Here is a 20232-nt window from a genome sequence, read left to right as displayed (position 1 = left end):
ACCCGTATAACAATTGCATTCAGTGAACACAGTTACAAAGACACTGAAAAAAGTGACTTATAACTGATCCTCACTCTTGTGAATACTCCGATATCTCCCTAGTCATGGGATCAAAATTCAGACTGATGACAGAGAGCATGTATCTTTGAAGTTTGCAGCTGCTGGGTTCATATGATCAGCATTTGTGACCTTCCCAACTGGGTTCTGACAAGCAAAATCAAGATTTGCCTAACGGCTGTATGATTCACTTAACAACCACAGTGAGTCGCTGTTGTGGCCTGTTGGCCGTCGGCCCCTCCAGCAGCCAAAACACAGGAGGAGGAGGAGGAGTGGGAATCATCAAGGCAATCTGAGAGCTCAGAGGGGGGAGAGGAAATGGAGCTGGCAGAGAGACAGAGTGGGAGTGTGAGCGTCTGTCAGCCCTCAGATGGAGAGTCAATAGCCCCCAGATCTGGATGTGGTTGATGAGGAAGAAGAGGAACAGCTGAGTCTAGTGCCTGACACGCGGATGCGCAGAAGGCAGAGGAGAGGAGAGAGCAGTGGAAATCTATGGGCCAGTCCTTGGGACGGGAGTCACCACTGCTAACGAAACCCCACCGTAGCTCTGGAGGTAAAAGACAGGGGTCGGAGATGAATGTATGTGGCAGACAACCTATTCATCTTTGGGATGGACTTGTTAGCCTGCGTTGAAAGAGAAACGTTGTGCCGGGGCTGCCGGCACTCCTAATAAAGGAATCTTTGAGTTCACTTCAGAGGGTTTGTTGTGTTTGGGGAGCTGGGTCAGAACAGCCGCTTAGCAGCCACATCTCAAAAAAAAAAAAAAAAAAGTTAATAAAATCAGGCGCGACTACTTAACCTCCCTTGCTTAGCAACGGAAACTTCAGTCTCACTTGCGGTCGTAAGTCGAGGACCACCTGTATCAAGTAAAGCTCGCACGGAACAAAAGCTTGCAAGGTTTAGGCTTCTTCACTGAAGCACAAAAAGACATGTGTAAAACTCAGCTCAATGGTATCACTCTAAACCAGTGATGGTGAACCTTTTTGTTGTGGTCTGCTGAAAGCACACAGGCGCGCAATAGCGCAGGCGCCTGTGTGCTGGCACCCACAATGCAATGCGTCCCCCCCCCGCGCATGCGTGTGCAATACCCCTGCCTGCCCCCTTACCTGCACTGCGCATGCATGCGCCTCCCAGCTGATTTTTTTGGCCCGTTTGAGGCCCTTTTTGCCCTCATGGAGGCTCGAGGGAAACCTCTGGAGCCTCGGGAGGCTGAAAACAGGCCTGTTCAGTCACTTCCAGTATTTCTGTAAGGCCCATTTTTTGCCCTCCCGAGGCTGCAGAGGTTTCCCTCGAGCCTCTGTGAGGGCAAAAAGGGCCTCAAACGGGCCGAAAATCAGCTGGGAGGCGCGCGCATGTGCAGTGCAGGAAGTTTGGCTAGGGCTTGCGTGCCCGCACAAATGGCTCAGCGTGCCACCTGTGGCATGCGTGCCCTAGGTTCACCATCACGGCTCTAAACATTCATCATTTCTATCAGACATGCCTATTCGCCAAAACGTGGAATAGAAAAACAGATCAGATCAAATCAGTCCTATTCCGGGGATGGACACCCAGGTTTTTACCGCTCACCAAATAAAAAGATGCTCAAAAGGTCAACCAATACCATGTCTGGTGAGGTGGGATTGATAAAGGAAAGAAGAGAGCAAGGAGGGATGGAAAGTGTAGAGCAGAATTAAATAGGTAAGTCAATTGCAGAAGGAAAAATTGATGGAGCAATAGGACATACAGGACGTCCTCAACTTACAACAGTTCATTTAGTGACCAAAGTTACAACAGCGCTGAAAAAAATGACCTATGACCGTTTTTTACACTTATGACCACACGCTAGACAATCGACTCATATTTATGATGGTTGCAGTGTCCTGGGGTCACTTTTGTAACTTTCCGGCAAGCAAAGTCAACGGGGAAGCCAGATTCACACAAATTTATGTTGCTAATGGAGACATTTGTTAAGTGAGTTTTGCCCCATTGTCAACCCACTTAACAAACGTCTCCATTAGCAACATAAATTTTGGGCCCAATTGTGGTTTGTAAGTGGAGGGCTACCTGTAGAAGATATCCTAACCATGAATACACATTAATGAAGCTTCATTAACATAAACAACTGGCTTTCAGTGAGATCACATATGTCCAATTTCTAACAGCAGTAATTTCCTTCTAGAGAATAGAGTTTTTAAATATGTACTCATTCTAAATTGAGAAATATTTTGAGAACTGTAAGAACAAATTTACATGATAAATGATTAAAAAGGAACAATAAAGCAAAGATGAAAGAGACTGTAATAGCCACTGCATATTTTAAGCTTTTGGCTGAAAGCGAGTTTGATTATTTGAACATTAAAATACTCCCATTTTAAGTGAAAACTCACTTCAATAATCATAATCAAGCTTACATAACTATGCCTGCATATAAATGAACTCTTAAAAATTGAATTAACAATACACTATCAAACACATTGGCCCCGTTTGTATGCTCCAATCACACATAATCAGTCAAAATAACCAAGCCCTTTAGCTACACATGCAATTTTCTAATTCTTCCCTTTGTGCAAACAAACATAATTATTTAGTAATCATTTCTGCCTGGTCCCAGCCTTGAAACTCTAATTAATTGAAGACTTCCCAGCTCAAACATCTAAATTTTCTATATAAAAGAACAAAGCAAGAACATAAACTGTTTTGATTTTTGTTTTGAAGTCAAATAATAACAATAATATAGACTGGAGAGGATTATTTAATACATTTCTGTGTGGACCATGAATATTTAGAGACATAATATATAGTCACAAGGTTTTACCGACATGTAAAGAGTATACAGATGCCTTTATCTCAAAAGGCACAGATTTAGTTCCTTCCTTTTTGAGAAAAATCCATTTAGTAACTTTCATATATTGCTTCTTAGTCTGGACATTTAGTTCTTAAATATGTATTCTCAAACATTAAATCTTGAATTTCCTTCTTGAGAAATCCTTAATTTTAGAATAGTTTTTCCTTAGGGTAACAGCCATAAGGAGATGTGAATTAATTTTAAAAGCCACATGGCTTTCTTAATAAAAATAATATTAATTCTTTAGTTGCTTCTATTTGCAGTGAAGTCATCAATGCATGATGTGATGGGGCATTTGGGGGCTGGGAATGGCCCAAGATCACCCAGTTGGCTTCTGAGTCTATAGAGTCTCTCACTCCAGCATCTCAACCACCATAATATGATGGCTCTTTTAAGTAAAATTACCCTACATAATTTCGTTACAAAATCATTGTTTTGGATGAAGGAAGGAGAGTGATTTCGTTGGATTGCTCCACCCACGATTCTTTTTTTTAAAAATCCTTTTCCTTTAAAATAGCTTTTCTGAGAGCAACTGCAAATAGTGTAGGAACATAAGCAAAACCTCTTTCTCCACTGAGATAAGAGCACTGCAAAACGTCCCAAGGGTGCTTTCCCCCCCAAAAATATAACATGTGTCTTTTCCAAAAGGCAACTGGAGTTTCTTCCATTTCTTTCTTTGAAAACATATCATTTCTCATCCAAGAAGTTTCTTCATTTAGAACCGAGAAAGTGCTTTCTACAATCCTTGTTGAAATAAAGTCATAGTTCTAGACTTTAAGAACCAAGAAAGTCCAGTTTGGGACAACCATGACCTGGATGATTGAGGATTTTCAGATATCAAGTAATGCAAAACTTCTTCCAATCAATTTATAATGAATCTGTTCACTAATATGAATGTGTGCTCAAAGTACTAATGAGAAAACAGAAAAAGTTGTTTTAAGTCAGCTTCCACCTCAACTTTCATGGATGCATCCACACTGGAGTGGGGACACACACATTCAGAGTTATGGAACTGACAAATCCTTATAAGAAAAAAGAAGTCATACTTCTATATCCAGTCAATTATGGTTTGGCTGTAAAATTCAGTTGGAACTTTTAAGATTAAAAATCACAAGTCTAGACTACATGGGAGACATGCTGTTTTTATATGCCACACTAATGATTGCAAGCATGTTGGTCAAAGTTACACAATTCTGAAGCTTTTCTGGGAATTCTTAAGTTCGTATTTCAACCTCAATAAAGTCAACTCTGCCTCAATGCAGATTTAACCAACCAAGTTTACTGATAAAGACATTAGGACTGTGCAATGTTTTCAGAGCCCAAATGCAGGGCCGCAAAGCAGCTATTTAAAACCACCATGTCTTTAGGGTAATGTGGCCGCTGCGAAGGGGACTCTGGCACGCTCCAAGGCTGTCTTTGAAGACTGAGCTATCCAACCAGATGTATGCAGACACACAACTACTTCTTTCGGAAGACCCAAAGTTTTCCCAGCGGAAAGATCCTGAACAAGGGGGTTTGAATGAAGGTAAAATGACAATATAACACAAGCTCCACCCATTGCGTATGAGTGTTATGATGTTACAGAAACATGAAAGGGGCAGTGATGTGATGGTAAGGCCCTACTTTTGTCGTTAGGACAGAAGCGCTGGATCCTGTAGACATCTCTGGCTCTGAAAAATATTTAAAATTGTGAAATTGTATTCTGTATAATAGCAGACAGTCCTTAAAACTCTACTTAACACTGTCCATATAGGTTTCCCTTTTCTGTACAGTTGATAAAGCTCAGCTATTCATTGTGAAGTTTCTTAGATCAGAGGTCTCCAAACTTGGCAACTTTAAGACTTGTGGACTTCAACTCCCAGAATTCTCCAGCCAGCTGCGCTGGCTGGAGAATTCTGGGAGTTGAAGTCCACAAGTCTTAAAGTTGCCAAGTTTGGGGACCTCTGTCTTAGATCACAGTACGAGATGAGGTTTTCCAGCAGGAACAGATGCTGGAAACCAGCCTTATATCTCTATAAAAAGGTTCTTTTCAAGCTTAAAGATGTTGCCTACATACTAAATAGTTTATCACAGCCCAGGTTCTGTTTATCATCCAAGTTTCTGATGATATTTTAATACATTTCTGAGTTTGCTTGACAATACAGTGAAAAATCACAATTCTGGTGGGACTTGAATGAAATAGGAACTAACAAAACTTGCAGATGTATACATCCATTGTGACGGTCTGCAGGAAGCCATTTCCCATGGGACATCTATATCATTTTTATATTATCTGCAGCAATTTCACTGTCCTTTTGGGATGCAGCAGACCTGGCTGTTATTTGGGGACTGGGGAATGCTTGGATGAAAATCATGGTTCATTGCATGTCAGCATCTAACTTGCAGATCCATTGTACTCTGCTGGTACAAACGCTCACACTACCTCTGAATTTCTAAAACATGCTTGGTAAATTTCATTACACTGCTACTGTATTTGAATTGAACAGGCCAGTCAATTTTCTTTACAGCAGCTTCTAAAATCAAGGATTCTAGGAGTTGAAGTCCACAAGCCTTAAAGTTGTCAAGGTTGGGCATCCCTGATTTAAATAAACATTTGATTGTTTTGCAAACCTGCCCTTAAAATTAGAACCTTGTTCATAAATTCTGGGGGGAAAGGCTATACACTGAAGTTTATGCTCTAATCAAGGAGAGAAGCAACCTAGAACTAAGAAGAAATTTCCTGACAGTGAGAACAATTGATCAGTGGAACAACTTGCCTCCAGAAGTTGTGAATGCTCCAAAACTCAAAATTTTTAAAGAAGAGATTGGAAAAACATTTGTCTGAAATGCCTGAGCAGAGGATTGGACTAGAAGATCACCAAGGTTCAAACTCCAACTCTGTTATTCTGAAGCCCTCTGTGCAGTTTTTTTTTCTTTTGCTTTTAAGAACTTTTATTTATATCGTTCAGGCAGCAAGATAGCTTTTTATCTCTTTCATTTTCATACTTTCTGCATGCATCAGTATGCACAGCACATGCCAAGGAGGCATCAATCTGGAAGAACAGGTTTTCATTTTTTGTTTATTACTTTCTTTGCTGCAGAATTGCTGCATCTGCATTTTTCTTTACTGGAGATGGCTTTGGATATCTTTTTTTTTTTTTTTTTGCCATTTTCTTCTTTTAACAATCCTTATTAATCTTTTATATTCTATCCTCCCATTCAACTGTTTTGGTTTCTCTACCACCATCTTGTCTGGGGTCAAATCTTCTTGATCAATTCTTAATTAACTAGCATAAACAAATATTATCAGTGAAGGCACAAAATGTAATAGTTTCCTAAGAGATCCTTAATTCTCTATTTTTAATGATATTTATACCATGAGGTTTCCCTAACCAAGAAAGAACCCTATTAGATATTTCAGCTGCAGTCTCCAGGATAAATGTGTATATATAGCTGTTCTTCTGGCTTTTAAACATGACCAAAGTTCTGATAACATTAGGTTTTTAATTTAGTAATCACTTTTAACTCCAGAGAGATAATTACTATGCTTTTGGAATGTCCAGAAAAGTGTTCATATGATTTTATAGAAGGTCTGTAAGAATTTTCCAAAGAATTTTATGTATTCTCTAGAAATGATTGACTTTGGTCCAATCATTTGGTGACAATAATGTATGCACAGTTCCAAAAGTATATTTTTTGCACTCTTTCATTTAATGTCAAGGTGCTCTTAAAAGATGACATATTTTTTTAATGGCTTTGAAACCTCTTCCTTATGCTGAGAAAAACCAAAAATATTAACACTATTATAGTACTGAGGTAGACATTAGGTATTCTATATATACTGTCTTATGTTTGATAAATAAATTGTTATACAATGTATTTCTTTAGAAGTTGGTATACTATCTGGTTGTTTTGGGGGGAAATCATATTGAATTGAGGGAAATCAGATTTAAAGCTAGGAATAACAGTGATATATTTCGAGCTTGGGTTATGTCCCTATTTTCTGTATCTAACAGTAGCATAATGAATTTTGGAAAAACCTTCTCTATTTGGAAATTTAGCTTTAGCTCCAAATTTGGTGTGAATGACAAATAGCCCAGAATTTCTCTGAGAATTTGTGGCAAGAAAAGAGCAGTTATTGGTGTATGATTTTAATAAGAAGGCTATTTATTTTTTATACTTTTGTATTATTTTAAGTAAATATTTATTTTATTTATTTTTGTTAAATTTGTTTGCTGCCTATTTGGCAAAATCATCCTTCAAGAATCTCACTCAAAACATTACAATTATCTGCTGAGAAAATTGTTTTTAATTCTTCACATTTTCAGTTATCATTTGGGTTCCAGAATTCAGACGTTTAAGGTGCCTTTAGTTTCAGGTTTGACAGATATTGAGATACTTATTGATTCTTGAATAATGCAGCAAGATATAAACTAGATATATTAGGTTAAAAGGTATATATTTTCACCCATGAAAAATCTTCTACTTTGCAAAAATCCTGAATTCTAAATAGCTGGTAAACTGATTTTCGCTGGTAAACACAGGACTGAATTACCTTCTTGACATTTTATTCTATTCAAATTAATAAATTTCTTATCTGAACATTGTTGCGATGCCAAAGTTCCCTTAGAAGCCTGTGTTTCCTAACAGAAGAAATAACTGGGGCTACCACCAAACCAATAGCTGATAAAGAAACTGCAAAAAGTAAACTGAATTTATCTCTTCCATCTATGCAATAATTAAATACGATTAATACAACAAAACCAGGTCTCTATATATGGAACCTTAACATTAAAAAGTACTTAATGTTATCACCGATTTGCTGTTGCGAGGTGTAATTCAGACCTTTTTGGGCTCGTTCTGCTGTGACAACATTTTGGGCTAAAATTCACAGCATTTTAAATGTTTCTCAGCAGCACTAAATCTGCATTTCGGACTCCTGTGCCTGAAATGAATTGTTATATAAGGTCAAAAAGATAATTCCACATCTGATTTGCAGGTTGCCGTTTGGTACTATTTTAAGTCGTATTTCAGAGCAATCTAATCATTTTTTCCTTTGCCTGTGTGCGCCCATTTTCATTTTTATACGGTACAAGCTGTTCATACTGAAGTGCACTATCATTTTTTTTTCTATTTACCTACTTATCTCAAATCTCTAAAGCTCCTCGCCTTGCCTCGTTTATTTCTGCACCTTTCATCTGCTCCTTTCTTGTCATCCAGGCATACCTAAACTCTCTTTTCCTCCCGCAACATATGGATTTCCCTAGTTTTGCACAACCCCAGCTATTTTGCCTCGCTTTGTGCCATCTTCTCTTTTCTCCAGTGTTCTGCGAGTTCCATCTTTAGCGCTGGCCTCTCCTGCTTTTATTTTATTTTTCTATGTGTCTCCTTGCTTAGTTTGGCATCTTAGCTGGAGTCAACCATACCAGATGCTCTGACTGTAAAAGGCTGGAAAAACAGCTGACATCTCCACCACGTACCTCTGAATCTAAAAAGGGGGTGGGGGAAAGAGAACACTGGATATAATGACGCACTATTTTCCCAAACTCTTTACCACTTTTGAAATGCATGGGTAGCTTTAAATGTTCCCATAAACCTGTGAGAAATGAGGTGGGGATGTCTTCTGGGAATGGCACCATTTCCTCATAACTTACACCATGCAGGCCCCTTCAAATGTGACTAATATAATGAAATGTTGATTAAAATGTCATTTTTCACTTTCAAGTGATTCGAATTCCCCTACTTTTTTTTTTTTTTACTCTCAACCTTTAAATTATCTTAAACGAAATTTTGGTGGAATTAAAGCATCGGTGCCTGACATACATTTTTGTCTTTTATAAACGTGTATCTTATGTAATTTTGCTTTTTATTGTGCAACAGAAGACTTAGCATATTCAAGAGACTTTCATTTGGACACCCTGTTTAATTTCATATAGGTTCTCTCCAGGTGGATTCCGAGCACAATATATCAGAAGCAATTCTGAGATCAAAGGGCTTCAGAAGGTGCGGTGTTTTTTTTTTTTAAAGATTCGCCAATACACTTGATTAAATTATAAACAATATGCTAATTTCCTCTTTGTGGAGGGGAAGAACTGAGGAATCGAGGCAAATCCCAAGGCAAACAGCCAGAAGATAATCTTATCTTTGGCCCTGAGTGAAGACAATCCAATCTTGAAAAGGGCAAGTATATACCAACCCCAGGTGTCTCCAAACTCCAACTTTTTAAGGCTTGTGGACTTCAGCTCCCAGAATTCCTCCGCCAGCCATGCTGAGTCTTAAAAGTTGCCAAGTTTGGAGACGCCTGCACCAACCCACCATTCCATTCAAGCATCCCACTGACCCAAAATATCTGTTCCAGGGATTTATTTTTTGGCAAGGGTCGCACAAAGGCGCTAAAAATGTTGGCCTTCCCTTAACAAGTTATGTGCATGCAGACCTTTGTGGCTCGTGATGCTTCAACGCATCGTGCAAATCCAGTCTTGAGGTTCGTGTTTTTAAATAATTGTCATTTATTCAAGGCTTTTTACAGAGTTGGAAGGGACCTTGTAGGTCATCTAGTCCAACCCACCCACCCCGCCCAAGCAGGAGACCCTACACCGTTTCTGACAGATGGCAGTCCAATCTCCTCTTGAAAGCTTCCAGGGATGAAGCTCCCACAACTTTCAAAGGCAACTTCTTTTCCATGTCAGGAAATTCCTTCTTATTTCCAGGTTGAATATCCATCCTCGATCAGTTTCCATCCATTATTCCTTGTCTGGCCTTCGGGTACCTTGGAAAATAGCATGACCCCCTCTTCCTCTCTGTGGCATCCCCTCAAATATTGGAACACTGCTATCATGTCTCCCCTGGTCCTTCTCTAGACTCAGGTGGCTTGAGAGGGGCTACTTTCCTTTCTACTCTTATCGGTCACCAAGCTCTCTTAGCGGCCGGTGAGGATGTCTTAATGTTTAAGTTTTTTTCAATTCCTTCTTACTCTCATTGGAGGGGGGGGCAGAGGTTGCCTCAATTTAGCACGGGAACAGTTTTCTCAAATGAAATGAAATAAAACAAATTGTGCATTTAGACCCGGAAGTCAGGGGACCCTTGAAGGAAACTTAGTAGGAAAAAAAGCTTGTTCACGTCTCTTCAATCAATCTACGACCTCCGTTAACTTTGACTAAAAGGCCTTCTGGATGTCTTTAAAAGCTAAACTGTCCATAAACGAGCTGCTAACCATGATAGCAAATCAAAGGTATCGTAAAAGCTGAAGTGAAAGATGGGCATGCCAATGAAACCATCTGTTATATACCTGTTGGTACTTGCACCAGGCAGATACTAGGAATGCAATTACTGTGTGCCAATATAGGTAGTCCTCAACTTTACGATCACAATTTGAGCCCAACAGTTATGTTGCTAAGTGAGAAATTCGTTAAGTGAGTTTTGCCCCCCCCCCCGTTTTACGACTTTCCTTGCCGCTTTTGTCCACTGCGGTTGTTAAATTAGTAACCCCGTTGTTAAGTGAATCCAGCTTTCCCATTGACTTTGCTCGTCAGAAGGTCAAAAAATTGGGGGGAGGGAAAAAAATCTTTCACATGAACCTGGGACCCTCCAACCATCGTAAATATGAATCAATTGCCAAAGGCCTGAATTTTGATCACGTGACTGTGGGTAGGCTACAACGGTCATTAAGTGTGAAAAATGGTCACGAGTCACTTTTTTCAGTGCCGTTGTAACTTCGTGAACTGTTGTAAGTTGAGGAATACCTGTAAAAACCCTTGGTTCATTGAGGGCACTTGCTGGTGCAGAGTGAGGGGAAATAAATGAGATCACACCACTGTAGTAGCTGTTGGATTAACATCTGCTGTAAAGCAGAGGTTTTCTAATTGAAGGATAAAAGAAAAAGACCTTTCTTTTGAATTCTTGCTGGCTTCATTGACCTTGCTAAGTAGTTAACTCAATAATAACAGGCAAGTAATTTGCTACCGATTCTTTATGGGATTTTTTTTTAAAAAAACTGCTAATTTCTGATGGCCTTTTGTTCATATTCCTGGGTCCTGGATTTTGGGTGCATTCTGTAAGTTAGTATATTTGAGATGTCATGGTTCAAAAATTGTAGTCATAATAAACACAGTTAAAGATTACAGAATGAGAGCTTTAGTGGTAGATAAAAGATGTTTTATTAAATTTGCCCAATTACAATTTCCATAGTATTTTTCCTATCAAGTCGTGAAAATCATGTTTTTAAATTATCAATTTAAGATTGAATAAATAAAAAAAATTGGTAACAAAATGAAAGACAGTTTATCTGGCCCAAAAGAATTGAAGCATTGTTTCTAAAGGCAGACTATTTTCTACACATAAATGCATATTGCTTCTGGCATTTTGAATTATTTAGAGAGAGAAAAAAGAAAGAGCAATCCAATCAATCTCTTAAATAACCCTATCACTCAATCTCAATTACTGTAAAGCATGGCCCCCTAAATCTGTAGCTCTAATCCACAAATTTAAGATAACAAATTTAGGGGCTAAACTTTATTGATCACAGTTGGATTAACTTTCTGATACAGCAAGCAAACATAGCGATCTACTTTAATGAAGGCAATATTTCTCATGGGGCATTTTAAGGATCAAAGTTAAGATTGTGAAATACTTCTAATAAGGATGAGACTTCAAACACATTGCAAATTCAGTTCTACCTTACCATCTGGCAGCAGATTCTAAAATTTCACCGGGAAATTTATTCTACTTTTACAAACACCGTACACATTATGCATTTTTCTTCTACTTAAATTTTGTTTTTCCATTTACATTATCTTGATGATGGCCTTCAAAAAGCCCCTTTATTTAATATGTTGTAAATACCTAATAAGGTTTTTTTTAAAACAAAAATTATATTTTGGCCCTTGTTTTCTCCACTTCATGTCTGCTTCAAAATTCCAAGTGATTATAAATTAAAATATACTGGGGAGTATCCAGTGGCACACAAACAGTGTGATGTTCACATAGCAAGGCTCTCTTTATCACTTCTATATTCCCCAAATCTGCACCTGAAAGACTTCTAACCCTCCAGAGGAGAAGAGGAAAGAATAACAGAAGAATTTCCCCAAGTGTTGGTGACTACATTCAAATATTTATTTATACATACATACTACTAAGCTTATATGATGATCCGATCTGAACTGAATGGCTTACAGACCTCCAGAACAGGAATAAGATGAAAGACTAAACATAAACATAGTGTAATAAATAATAGCCCAAGCGTCACAATACAGTCATTTTCTAGGAGAAATTAAGATGATCCACAGGGCTCTCAAAGAAATAGCCAGTTCAAAGGTGCTTTGAAAGACAAGCAGGATTGTAGTCTGTCTGCTCTTAGGAGAGCATCATTCCAGAGATGGGAGGTAGTGACTGTACAAGCCTAACCTGGGATTCAAGCAGGTGACATTCCCTAAGGGACAGGATGCAGAAGGAACCTTCTAATTCGGATATGAGAGTATTTTTATTGCCAAGCCTACTAGCATCTTGTGTTTGCATGGTGCAAATGAGGGGTGGTTTCTGAGCAGGCTTTCCAATATGGCTATTCAAAAAAGAAGTTTCATAATGCATATCATTTACTGAAGTCAGAAACCTCACTCTCACTTATTCCCTGTTTCAGAAACAATCATATGGTTAACACAAGCACTGTAACTACTGACATACCATAGCAGGTTCAAAACTGAAGCAATGCAGATCTTGAACAAATAACATTCAGCATATTCCTAAAGATTAATACAAGAGCAAGATGAAGACTTCAAACTGATCTTTAATACCTCAACTTTCTTACTAAGAGATAAATAACTTCCAATTTCCTGAACATTTTAAGCAAGACCCATGAAACAAGTGGAGATAAACAGTTTAACTAGTAGTATACATTCCAGTCTCACTATAAATGTAATGAATTATTTTTTAAAAATGTTCTACGTTGACTGGAGACTTGCTAGAGAATGCAGAACCTAGTTTTAAGAAACCCATGTTTCATTTCAAATAGATTCTTAAACTGCACGCAACAAGGACCAAAACAATTTTTTTTTGGATGCAAGGCAATTACGTATTTTCTGGACTGCCATGTAACCATTTGCAATTCAAGTCATGCCATGGATTTTCTGGAGAAGATACACCTGTTAAAACATCTCATAAATGTTACTGGCAAACTTGGAAAAAGTGGGGGGAGGGGGGTTGGTTGGTCCAGAAGTGCCATTTCACGTGATAATCTTGTGTAAAAGAAAAGCTAAACGCAGTGGAAGACAGTAAGAATTATTGGCCAATCCCCCTGTGGAAAATTAGTCACAGATCCTATTTGCTCTCACAGCACACAGAAGAAACAAAAGTACAGAGAAACTTCAGACAAAGTTTAAGGATCCTTGTCTTACACATCTGACGATTCTAGAGCTTGGGCTATATCAAAATTATCCTTGCCCAATCTGGTGTTTTTTGGGGGAAAGTTGGACTACAAAACGTATTATCAGTAGCAGCATGTATTATGGCCCAAACATTTGGAAGGGGAGAAGTTTAACGACGATAAAAAAAGAAACAACAGTATTTTCAAAAGTGAACACAAACCACAGTAAAAACAAAATACGCATCTTCCAATCCCAAACTTTGTCATGTAACTTTCTTTTCTGTAGCCTTTTATGGAAATGACCCTCTCTCACCTCTGTCATCAAATGGCTTCATTAGATTTATTTTCTTTCCTTAACCAAGAAATGGTAACTAATGAATGAGCAACAATATAACCAACCAGGATTTGTAGCAAAAGAAAATAACTGAGCCATCAACAACAATCCAATGAAGAAGCTTTATGTAAGTTAGCCCTTTCCAAAGGACCCCATGGCAATCCATCCCTAAATATAGATCTCTTTTTTTTGGGGGGGGGGAGAAGTGGAGAGGAGATCTACCAAGAATCTCATTTCTCGGTCCCATGCTCTCCCAACCAAGTGCAACCGGATTACCCACGAATTTAATTTGGGGTGTCCTGCAGATGAGCAGCATCAACTCTGGCTTGATTAAGGCTGCTAATTAGCCGCTCCTTTGATCCTTTTTGTTTACTTCGAGGGGTGCAGTCGAAGGGACCAGCAACCACCCCCTTAATTAAAAAGGAAGGAAGGAAGAGAAAGAAAAATAGGAAAGGAAGGAGGGAGGGAGGAGGAGGAGAAAAGGAAGGAAGGAAGGAGGGAGGAAGAGAAAGAAAAATAGGGAAGGAAGAAGGGAGGAAGGGAGGTGGGAGAAAGAGGAAAGGAAGAAAGGGGAAGGGAGGAAAAGAAAAATAGGAAAGGAAGGAGGGAGGGAGGAAGGGAAGGAAGGAGGGAGGAGGAGGAAAGGAAGGAAGGGGAGGGAGGGAGGAAGAGAAAGAAAAATAGGAAAGGAAGAAGGGAGGAAGGGAAGGAAGGAATGTGGGGGAAAGAGGAAAGAAAAAAGAAAGGAAGGAGGGCGGGAGGGAGGAAGGGAGGGATGGAAGAACAGAAGGAGGGGGAAAAGGAAAGGAAGGAAGGAAGGAGGGAGGGAGGGAAGGAGAGAAAAAGGAAGAAGGGAGGAGGGGCAGCCCTTCCCGCCCCCTCCCCAAGCCGAGGGGAGACCCCGGCCCTTTCAGCCCCCACTGGGGGTTGGTCTCCGATGCCGCCCTCTCCCCTCCGGGGCAGCCCAGCGCAGGCAGCCCCTTCCAGCCCGCCCCGCTGCGCCAGGAGCCCCGCCAGGCCCGGCCAGGAGGGCCTCCCTCGCTCACCCGCGGGGCATCGTCCTCGGAGCGTCGCCCGGGATCGGCTGGGTCCGAAGCGCGTCCCCCGGCCGAGGGAAGCGGAGGCCTAGACGGGTCGGAGGAGGAGGAGGCGGCGGCGTCTGCTCGCTTCGACGCCCGGGCCAAGTGGAGCCGCCGTCGGTCCTCTTACGGCGCCTTGGGATGGCCCACGCGCATGCGCGGGAGAGGGAGAGAGTTGAGGGGGAGAGAGAGCGAGAGAGCGAGAGAAACCGAACAGAAGTATGGGCGCGCTCTCTCTCTCTCTCTCTCTCTCTCGGGGAGGGAGGGGCGCGCCTTGGAGTGGTAGGGGTGGCTCCAATCACGGCTCGGGAAAGGAGGCCGACGCCGCCCAAGGGGCGTCGAGGCGTCCAATCAGAGGCGGCGGAAGGAGCAGCTTGTGGAGAAGAGAAATTAAGAGTCCCGGCCGTCGAGGGACGCTTCTTCGCCCTGGCTGGCGGAGGCTGCCGAGCGGGTTCGGGAAGCTCGTTCCCCACTTTTTTTTAAAAAAAAATTCTCCGCCCTAAACGCACCTTTTCTAGGGATGGGGCGTGTCCATCCCAACCCGAGCCCTCGACGGAAATTGACGAAGGTGGTTTTCGCGACGAGCGCGAGGTGCCTTTGCCTTCCCCTGCCTGGCACATTTCGGGGAGGGAGGTGGGGGGGCGGGGGGGGGGAAAGGAACGTCCCTCTCGCCTCCTCCGCGCATGCTCTGTAGCCTTTTCAAGCCAAAGGGGGCGAGAGCAGAAGAGACGGGGACTGAGGAGAAAAACCTCAGCTACCGTCCTTTGCAAAACTACATTTACTCTATAATATATTATAAAAATATATTACATACTAGTGTTTTATTAAACCACGATTTCATAATATTTCCTGGCCTTTGTTACATTTTTATTCTTTTGGTTCCCAGCATAGGATTAGGGCAGATTAGAAACGCTTTCTGAGAAATAATTTCCCTATCTCTGACCTGAGATTTGTGGAATGGTCGGCCTAAAATATTTTTAAGGAAGCAAAGCAAATAAATAAATAAATACATAAATAAATGAGCCATATGGTCTCTGTAGTGGATTTTCATGTTTTGTTGTTGGATGGGAAAATTGAAAAACAAAAACAAAAAAAACGAGAAATGCCTCCCATGGAAGAAAATTCCCACGTTTTGCCTTGAATTGGGTTGTCCGATGCCCAGTTTGGTTGGAACTGATGGCTATTCTTCTGCCCCTTTCATTGATGGTAGTTTCAGTATGGGAGATAAGAATTTATTTTATTGCACATGATGGTTTTAAATAAGGCAAACTGCAAACTCTGTGTTTGGCGGGGGAGATGGAGGGAGAGAGGGAAGAGGAGAGAGAGGGAGGGAGAGGGAAAGGGGAGGGAGGGGGAGGGGGAGAGGAAAGAGAATAGAGGGAGGGAGAGTGGAGAAGAGGAAGAAGGGAGGGAGGGAGGGAGAGGGAAAGAGGAGAGAGGAAGGGAGAGGGGGAGGGAGGGAGAGGGAAAGAGGTAGAGGGAGGGAGAGTGGGGAAGAGGAAGAATGGAGGGAGGGAGGGAGAGGGAAAGAGGAGAGGGAGGGAAAGGGGAGGGAGGGGGGAAGAGGAGAGAGGGAGGGAGAGTGGGGAAGAGGAAGGGAGGGAGGGAGGGAGAGGGAAAGAGGAGAGGGAGGGAGGGAGAGGGAAAGGGAGGGAGGGAGAGGGAAAGAGGTAGAGGGAGGGAGAGTGGGGAAGAGGAAGGGAGGGAGGGAGAGGGAAAGAGGAGAGGGGGGGGGAGGGGGAAAGGGGAGGGAGGGGGATGGAAGGAAAGAGGAGAGGGAGGGGAGGGAGGGAGAGGGGAAGAGGAGAGAGAGGGATGGAGATGGAGGGAGAGGGAAAGGGGAGGGAGGGGGATGGAAGAAAAGAGGGAAAGAGGAGAGAGGAGAGAGGGAGGGAGGGAGGGGAAGAGGAAGAAGAAAGAGGGAGGGGGATGGAGGGAGAGAGGGAAAGAGAAAGAAAGAGGAGAGAGAGAGAGAACCAGAATCAGGACTACTTGATTCTGTGACAGCTTTGTTCCCAAGCCTAGGGCTAGGGCATCTGTCTGGTAAATTTGCAAGATTCGTTTCATGTATACATCTGAATTACACTGTTGTTTCTCCGTGTCATATAATATATGTGGGTATATGCATAATTTTGTGTTTATTTTGTCATGATTATGCAGCGTATATTGGAGGTGGGGACCCTTTGAGAGCTGTATGCAATGAAATTTCATTTTAATGTATGCCAATTAGTGTACATTCAAAGTGACAATAAAGTTATTCTACAGATGAAACTCGAAAAATTAGAATATCGTGCAAAAGCCATCCTCATCACAATTATGACAAATCACAGCTTGAACTATCTTGCTTTGCATGTAATGAGTCTATCTCATATATTAGTTTCACCTTTTAAGTTGCATTACTGAAATAAATGAACTTTTGCACGATATTCTAATTTTTCGTGTTGCACCTGTAAGTCTAAGTCTGAGAGAGAGGAAGAAGATCACGAAAATAGTCTTGCACCTACAATCTCTGCAATGTCACAATGTAAGTTTTGCAATCACCTAATTTTATCTAATTTTGCAAGGTGTCAATATATGGATAACCCCAACAATCTTTCACTTTAGGGGTGACCAGCTATGTCTCCCTATACGATCCGTGGACTTGAAGTCCACAGGGCATAAGGAGGCCATAGCTGCCCACTCCTCTTCCACGGATTCAAAACTGCTGATTGCACTCCCGCTCTGTTTTTCTACATCTCCTTAGAATATCCTAAAGCTGTGTTTATCCATAGTTATTAGAGGCTTAATTTGCATGTGTGTGAAATTCGTAATAAAAATTCATAGTAAACAAAAAGCCTAAGCTTTTTTTTAAAAAATTTTTTAGCATCTTGGTAGATGAACTTCTAGCCCAAACAAACTTCACCCCCCTCCCCTTCTCTTAGTTCATTTGTCGCAAACCCCAGATGATCTTCATGAAGGAAAATTGCAATGTGCATAACCTTGCACTGCAAAATCCAGGGAAGGATTCCACCCGTGGCTGGACTGCAGCTGAACGGGAATCCTACCAGAGTTCTGGATTAGCTGGAAATTAAGTATCCACTCCTAATATACTTCTTCCAAGTAATGTTTTATTTTCAAGACTGGGAGATTCCACCTTTATAGGAAAGTGTGTTTTTTTTTTTGGCATCGTCAGTGTTCTGCTTAAAAACTTGAGAACATTTCAAACTGCAAACTGGTCACCCTGGATTGTCCGTGGGCAAAGTTCCTCGGTCAGTGGAATCTGTGATTGGCAGAAGGAAGAGCTGAGTTATAAATGAAGCTTTCTCACTGTGTGTGAATGAATGTGTGCCTTTTTCCAGTGGCTGCCACAGATGCCTGTGCTGGTTTAATTCCAAATATCCTATTTTAGGTGAATACCTGCTTTGTTTAACAAGGACTGTCAAACATGGGCTGCCATGATACACAGGGGGCAGCAAAGCGACATTTAAAAAAGAGTGGGATATTGTGCCTTCTAATGGTGGTCCAGATTTTTGCAGCTTAGAACAGGCAGCTGTAGTTTAACATAAACGTATGGCCAGTTTGACAAAACATTCTAAAACCTGACAGCTTAACAATTGTTTGCTACACAATCTAAAACAACTTAACAACTGTTACCAAGAGTGATGAAGATGCCCGGCACATTATTATATAAAAGCCAGAACTCAGATTTTTTTTTTTTTGCACTAAAAAAGGACATTTTAGCTAATGAAATGAATAAATGGGTGATTATGAATGGATGTGTAAATATGCATTTAATGAAATTATCTATAATGGGTTCATTCAAATCATTGATGGAAGACATACTCTGTTTGTTATGAAGATGAAGCTTGCATACTTCTTTTAGGAATTTTGCAAACCCCATCTTTTATTTTATTATTTTATGTATTTTATTTTTTTCTTTGTGTACACTGAGAGCATATGCACCAAAGACAAATTCCTTCAATCACATTTGGCCAATAAAAAATTCTATTTCTATTTCTATTCTTGCCATCCAGCACAGGGGTAGGATTCAAATTTTGTAACAACCAGTTCTGTGGGCGTGGCTAGGTGGACATGGCCATGTGACTGGGTGGGTGTGACTTTTTTTTGGCAGCACCCCCCTTTTGGGGGGGGCTTCTGGGCCTCAGAGAAGCCTCCCAGGCAAAGCAGTAAATAAGCGAGGGGAATTCTGGCACAGCTGATCGGGGGGGAGAAATACCTTAAGGAGTGACTGGACGGGGAAAAAAGCAGTCAGTGATGTCGGGCATGTGTGCAATGTTGCACATATGCGATAAGGATAGACTGGGCGAGGAGGGACCAGCCAGGGGAATGATTTTCCGGTTCTCAGAACTGCACAGAATCATAACAACCATGTCATGCCCCTGTTGGAATCTGATTCCGAGGTGGAGGTTGAGCAGCTGACAGGAATGGGAGTGTGACTCCGGTGGCTGGGGAAGAAACTAGGGAAGGACACAGTCTGGCTGGGCAGAGCAGGGGAGAGGTAGAGCAAGGGAGAGGGAATTCAGAGGAAGACCCAGGCCCACCCCCTCTTCATCCTATGGCACGCAGGGAGGAATGGAGAAGGGAGCAATGTGAGTTGCGTGGCTTACGGGGGAGGAAAGGGCCCTGATTCCCTTCATTAGCTGCAGCTGGGAACACAGTGTTTAAAAAGGGAAGCTACGCACAGCAAAGTTGCTAGAAGCAAACCGTGTGTTATCTTTGTTTGTCGAGGCTTATCTGGGTTCCTGGCATCTTCCCAACTGTGTGTGTTTTGTTGGCCTTTGAAGTCTACAATTCCTTTTCCTGCCCTGTCCAGTTAATTGCGGCAGCCTGGTTTGTGTGGATTTTTAGTTACAGTTTGTATATGCTTTGTTTTCGGAATGAATTTCCTCCACTTAAAGGCTGTTCTTGGGAGAGTTCTTTCTCCAGCCGATGAAAACTGGACATTGGGGGGCAAAGTTGGAGGTATTAAAGGGACTTTTCTTACTTATGTGACTGTGTTGCCTTGGTGCCATGCCCCGAGTCATCACAAATCGGTTCTATAGAACTGGTCTGAACTGGTAGAATCCCACTCCTGGTCCAGCAAAGGAGAGAAATCTTATTCATGTGAAGTATTAGTACCCCTTTACAAAACCTCAGTAAGGCCACACCCAGAATACTGCATCCAGTTTTGGTCACCACATTAGAAAAATGATGTTGAGACTTTGGAAAAAGTACAGAGAAAAGCAACTAGAATGCCTGGGGACTAAAACATATGAGGAATGGTTGCAGGAATTAAGTATGGCTAATCTAGAGAAAAGAAGGACTGGGGGTGAAATGACAGCAGTATTCCAGTATTCCAGGAGACTGTGGTAAACCTATTTTCCAAAGCCCCTGAAGGCAGGACAAGATTAGATGGAAACTAATCAAGGAGTGGAACAGCTTGGTCTTCAGAAGTTGTGGGTGGCTCCATCAATGGAGGTTTTGAAGAAGAGACTAGACAGCCATTTCTCTGGAATGGTACAGGGCAGTGGTGGCTAACCTTTTTGGGCTCCCATGCTGATAATTGCGTATGCCAGGGGTCCCCAACCACCAGTCCCCAGACCGGGACCGGTCCGTGGAACAA

At 41.6% G+C, this 20232-nt stretch overlaps 1 protein-coding gene and 1 long non-coding RNA gene across 2 annotated transcripts in view; both read right to left on the bottom strand.

Annotated features, from left to right (window-relative positions):
- The window catches only part of BMPR1A (bone morphogenetic protein receptor type 1A), an 83718-nt gene extending 68935 nt beyond the window's left edge, over positions 1-14783 (bottom strand). Inside the window, exon 1 of the mRNA XM_087963866.1 lies at positions 14598-14783. The gene's annotated coding sequence lies outside the window, so the exon portion shown is untranslated. The remainder of the gene's footprint in view (positions 1-14597) is intronic.
- The window catches only part of LOC148130791 (uncharacterized), a 715147-nt gene that overhangs the window by 73376 nt on the left and 621539 nt on the right, over positions 1-20232 (bottom strand). The window lies entirely within an intron of this gene.

The sequence above is a fragment of the Notechis scutatus genome, chromosome 4, assembly GCF_049901735.1.
Source record: "Notechis scutatus isolate UNSWTSFEM ecotype Mainland chromosome 4, rNotScu1.2, whole genome shotgun sequence".
Classification (NCBI taxonomy): Eukaryota; Metazoa; Chordata; class Lepidosauria; order Squamata; family Elapidae; genus Notechis; species Notechis scutatus.
Note: the sequence above shows the minus strand (reverse complement) of the source record. Positions and strands in the feature narration are given on the sequence as shown.